The 6,001-nt window shown below is 41.0% G+C and overlaps 1 pseudogene; it reads right to left on the reverse strand.

The window, feature by feature from the left end:
* Positions 1 to 918: 918 nt before the first annotated feature.
* LOC121807386 lies at positions 919 to 3,923 on the reverse strand (annotated as a pseudogene).
* Between the last annotated feature and the right edge of the window lie 2,078 nt (positions 3,924 to 6,001).

A 6,001-nucleotide genomic window follows, 5' to 3' on the forward strand; every position in this document is an offset into this window, starting at 1 on the left:
GTTTTATTTTACACAAATCTCAAATATTAGTATTTGATCATGTTTGTGTTTGTGTTTGAGTTTATGTATATATCTCAAATTTATCATAATTAAATATTTATATTTTATAAAATAACTAATTTTCGTCATTATTTATTGGATTGATCGCATGTTAACTTTATCGGTAGCAACTCGATTAACCCGCTGGGCTAGCCAGAAACCCGAGCGTTTAGAGTTAGGGTTGAACTTTTAGGGCACCCACAGTAGGGCGGACGATAGGCCGCCCGATGCCTCGGGCGTGCCATCGTCCACCACTGTGGGTGCACGGACGATGGACGATGCGTCGTCCTCGCCCGACAGATAGTCCGCGGAGGAAGCGCGGACGATATGGCATCTCCTCTATATGCATATATTGGAATTTAACTGAAATTATCAATTTATATGATATTACTTCCTCCGTTCATTAAAAAATAGTCTCATTTGTGGATGACACGAATTTTAATAAAAAAATTAGTAAAGTAAGAAAGATGAAAAGAAAAAATTGGTAACGTAAGAAAGAAGAAAAAGTAAGTAAAGTATGTGAGAAATGAGAAAAGAAAAAGTATGAAAGAAAAAATTTCTATTTTTAGAAATGAGACATATTTTTCATGGACGAATGGACGAATGGTTGCACGCGAATTCTCTCATAACAACATTGAATTGTATTATGTTAACTACAACACATTAGTAATACTACTAGAGTTATCATAGTTATATTTGTCACTTAAATTTGTTACTTTTGTCATCTTTGACTTTGTTTCCTTACTTTGTTAGTTGAAATGCAGTCCAAAGAAATCTATATTGGCAATGACACGAGTAACAACCACACTAATTTTGTTGAAAAACGTCATGAAATTGAAAATAAAACAAGACAAATTAAACAGTGTGAAAGAGTGAAGTTTATATGTTTTCCACAGCTAGCCGCTTGTAAAGCTCGGCGGAAAGTCTCGGGTTAGGAATAGCCTCGAGACACTTCCCCATATAAGTAACCGTTCCGGGTTGCTCCATCATGTCGATATCATCAACCCCATGCGGAAGACTCCACGTGAAGTGGTGCAACATGTGTCCCAACAACGAAGTCACCAGGGTTATACCAAGTTGTGCCTCGAGGCAAATCCGTCTCCCGGACCCAAATGGTAGCAGCCGATAGCCGGTGCCCTTCACATCAACATCCTCCTCTTGGGGACGTCGTAGCCCACGATCTTGACATCCGCACTCGCCTTGTGGGGGAGCATCAGGGGCGTGGGAGGGTGCATCTTGTAGCACTCCTTGGTCACACACTGCAAGTAAGAGAGGTTCGGGATGTCGCCCTCCGTCATGACACGACCTTGTCCTATCACGCGATCCAACTCTTCATGTGCCTTGTGTTGCACCCGAGGGTTCCTCACCAGCTCCGCTAGGGCCCACTCCACCTTGATGGCAACCGTGTCCAAACCCGCGGATATCATATCCTGCGACATTCAAACCAATCAAAACTCATCCAGGGATAGAGGAAAAGGAATAACCGAAGATCTCACATAGTACTTTTGATCGAAAAATCAGTCACATTTATTTCTTACACTTTGTTCACTGGTCAAATTCGACAGGATCAAACCTATGGGACTTCAGGAATGATAAATGATACTCCCCCTGTCCCATTTAAAAAGAAATGTTTTCATTTTTGGGTTGTTCCATTAAATATGTAACATTTCCTAAAATGGAAACAACATCATCTCATCTGTACTTTTTCATCTCTCTTACTTTACTCACTCTTCATTAACTTACAAAACAACACTACATGAAATCTCGTGTTGACAACCAAGTGCTTTATATTTATTCGGACGGAGGGAGTATAAAAAAAGAGAGTGAGAAAAAAATTAATATTGTGTCCATCTCACTCTAAGTGGAGCATTTCTAATTCGGCACAAGATTTTATGTAATGTTGTTTTGTGGGTAAGTGAAGAAAATAAAGTAAGAGAGTGATATTTCTATATTTAGAAATATGTCATTTAGAGTGGAAAGCATAGAGTGTCAAATAAAAATAGAGTAGAAGAACTCATATTCCAAATGAACAAAATTTAAACTTAAAAATTTCTGATTCTCTAAGAATGAGGGGCAACGTGAAAAAATAAAAAAAATGTGCAAATAGTATGTAAGTGCAAAAATGTATTTTCTAAAGATTAAAATGGTGAGTAGTTAGTCGAAAACGAACAATATGAAACTCACCCAGAGGAGACCAATGACGGTGTCCTCATTCAGCTGGTACTCCTCTTGGAGAGTGAGCAAAGCGTCTATGAAATGGTTCTTGCTGCTTCCGGCGAGCGAGGCTGTGCTCTGCCATGATCTTCTTCGTGAAGCTATCGGTACGAGCATTGTGCGCGTCCAGGGCGGCGTTCTCGTTTTTGTAGAAGATGCTGAACCACACCGGGAGAAACTCTGCGCTCACGGATTTCTTGGTGCCGGATTTGAGAGAGCTGTTGAGAATGTTCTTCAATTCTCGGCCCTGTTCATCAATCACGCCGTTGCTGTCGATGAATCGCTTCCCGAAGGTTAGCCTTGTTATGTGCAAGAATGCCATCGTGCTCAAGTATTCACGCACCACCATAGCTTTTCCCTTGTTTTCTGCCAGTATGTATTAACAAACAACAAGCTAATTTTACATAGTGATGAACAAATCTACATGTAGTTTTTATGTGTTATGAACAAACTCGATATATTGTACAAACTTCAAACTATAATTTAGACAGATTTGATGTAAACATATGACAAGTAACGTTAATAGAAAATGTCAACACAAATAACATTGTCAATCGATTGACATTGTTTGTGCACTTTCTGTCAACACAAATAACATTCAATCTTGAAATCTAACGATCCAGATATAGTTTGGAGTTTGTAGGAAAGGATCTTAGTTTGGTTTGGATTTTTGTAGGAAAGAATCTTAGTTTGACAATGCTTCAAATCTAACGTCGTAGATCATAGTTTGAAGTTTGTAGGAAAGAATCATAATTCGGTTTGGAGTTTATAGGAAATTATCATAGTATGTCAAGACTTGAAATCTAACAGTCTAAATCATAGTTTGAAATTTATAGGAAATAATCATAGTTGGGTTTGAAGTTTGTAAGAAATAATCATAGTTCGAAATTTGTAGAAAAAATGCAATTTTGCATTTTATTACTAAACAAATCTACATTAAGTTTGTAGGAAATTATTATAGTTTGGTTTGAAGTTTATAGAAAATAATTATAGTTTGGAGTTTGTAAAAATATTGCAGTTTTGCATTTTATTATTATACAAATCTACATGGAAATAAAAAAAAGGTCACTCAAACTTCTTAAAAGGTCTTTTTAAGGGAAATGGATAAGGATGTAAGAATATATAGATAAATAAAATCATTAACAAGACGATATAGGACAAGAATAAGGGGTCCTAACAATCACTAACCAGGCTTAGTCCTTGAAAATGGACTCGACCATTGCGGTGACCTCGTCTTCTCGAATGGGGCGGAGTCCCTCGAGGCGCTTGGCCGAGAAGAGCTTGAGCGTGCAGAGCTTCCTGACCTTGACATAGTGAGGGCCATAGTCAGCCCAAATCAAATCCATGTCGTTCTTGCTGGACTTGTTGATCTGCCTCATGCGGTTGCGGTTCGCAAGCTGCAGGTCGTGGTCCTTGAGCACCTCCTTCGCCAGCGCCGCCGTGTTGACCACCACCTTGAGGTGGGACCCGAGGTACACGGAGAAGATGGGGCCGTATTTCTCCGACCACTCCGTGAAACACCGCACCAGCACCGGCTTTATGTCCGGCAGGTTGCCCACGATGGGCCGAGGCGGCGGCCTTGGCGGCAGCTTGTAGCGGATGCGGCTCAAGATCTTGTACGCGTGGACGAGGACGAGGACGAGGATGAGAACGAGGACAGGAAGCGCCATTTTCGGTTGGGGTGGAGGTGTTGTTTGTTAGTGTATAATTATATAGCGAAGTGTTGTATTGTTTGTATTGGAATGCTTTGTTTTTCATTCAACTTGAATTATTCCATGATTTACATCCATCTATATATGAAGGACACTATACAAATAAGGTAAAGATTCACCCTAATTCTAATTACCTTATTACATGGTAAATTACTAATCACAATCAATTTCATATCTCCTTGATTATTTGCTTGTGATTTGATTCCCCCTTGATTCTTTCCAACACTCCCCCTCAAGTTAAGTAGGGGAATCATCCAAACTTAACTTTCCCAATACTTCATGGAAACTTCTGGAGTCCACAGCTTTGGTAAGAATATCAGCCAGCTGGTCTTCTGATCGGACAAACGGTAGTTCCACAACCTTGGCTTCAATGTTGTCTTTGATGAAGTGTCGATCAACTTCAACATGTTTTGTCCTGTCATGCTGTACTGGGTTCTCGGATATGCTGATAGCTGCCTTGTTATCACAAAATAGTTTGCAGGGTTCGGAAGACATCAATTCCAACTCGGTCATTAGCCTTTTTAGCCACAGGATCTTAGTCAATCCACTCTTGATCCCTCGAAATTCTGCTTCAGCACTCGACAAAGCTACAACCTTTTGTTTCTTACTTCGCCAGGTGACCAAATTGCCACCAACGAATGTGAAATACCCTACGGTTGACTTTCGATCATTTGGATTTCCGGCCTAATCAACATCTGTGATCCATATATGTCCATATGACCATGCTTCTTAAACATCACTCCATGTCCCGGAGTTCCTTTTAGGTATCGAACGATCCGCAGTTCTGCTTCCCAGTGAGATTCTTGGGGTTTGTGCATAAACTGACTCACCACCCCAACTGCGTATGCAATGTCAGGTCTCGTATGGGACAAGTAAATCAGGTTTCCTACCAAGCGTTGATACCTTGTGCGATGAGTAGGTTCTGTTCCTTCTACTATCTATAGTCCGTGATTCTGCACCATAGGAGTATCTGTTGGCTTACAATCCAACATTCCAGTTTCCGCCAGTAAGTCGAGGACATCCTTTCTCTGGTTAATGAAGATTCCCTTCTTTGATCTCAATACTTCTATTCCCATAAAGTACTTTAGCAGTCCAAGATCCTTCATCTGAAATTCTGAAAACAGGTTCTGCCTCAACAGTTTGATTTCTTCCTCATCGTCGCCGGTGAGGATCATGTCATCTACATAGATGATCAGGCAGGTAATCTTTCCTTCCCTCTTTTTCAAAAACAAAGTATGATCAGAGTTGCTCTGTTTATACCCGTACTTATTCATTACTTCGGTGAATCTCCCAAACCATGGTCGAGTCGACTGTTTCAATCCATACAACGTCTTCTTGAGTTTGCACACTTGTCCACCTTTGAAGTCTTCAGAGAAACCTGGTGGGGCTTCCATGTATATTGGTTTCGAGAGTTCACCATGTAGGAAGGCATTAGTAACATCAAACTGGTGTAGGGGCCACTCCTTGTTGGCTGCAATAGAGAATAGAACTCGGATAGTGTTCATTTTGGCAACTGGGGAGAATGTCTCGGCATAATCGACCCCATATGTTTGAGTGTATCCCTTGGCTACCAACCTCGCCTTGTATCTTTCAATCGATCCATCTGGTCTCCTTTTGATGGTGAAGACCCACCTGCATCCTACAGCTCGCACACCTTCTGGTTTGGCACATACATCCCACGTCTCGCTCTTCATCAGGGCATTCATTTCTACCATCATCGCTTTCCTCCAATGAGGCATTCTCATAGCCTCTTCTGATGTTTGAGTTATCTCTTCTTCTTTATACAGGGCGGTTGTGAACGCCCTAGCCATTTCTGTGAGATTGGCTTTAGCAAGATTTGCTTCTGAGTACCTGCTTTTAGCCCCGATTTTCTCTGGACTGTATCTTTTAGGTGGAATCCCTCGAGTGCTGCGCTGGGGAAGAATGTATCGACTAGTATCTCCATCAATGGCAGTGACTTCATCTGTGCCAGGATTGTCAGTAGGAATTGATGTACTTTCAGGTTCAGGAGTTACCTCGGATATCACTGGAGGAGG

The sequence above is a fragment of the Salvia splendens genome, chromosome 6 (genome assembly GCF_004379255.2).
Source record: "Salvia splendens isolate huo1 chromosome 6, SspV2, whole genome shotgun sequence".
NCBI lineage: Eukaryota > Viridiplantae > Streptophyta > Magnoliopsida > Lamiales > Lamiaceae > Salvia > Salvia splendens.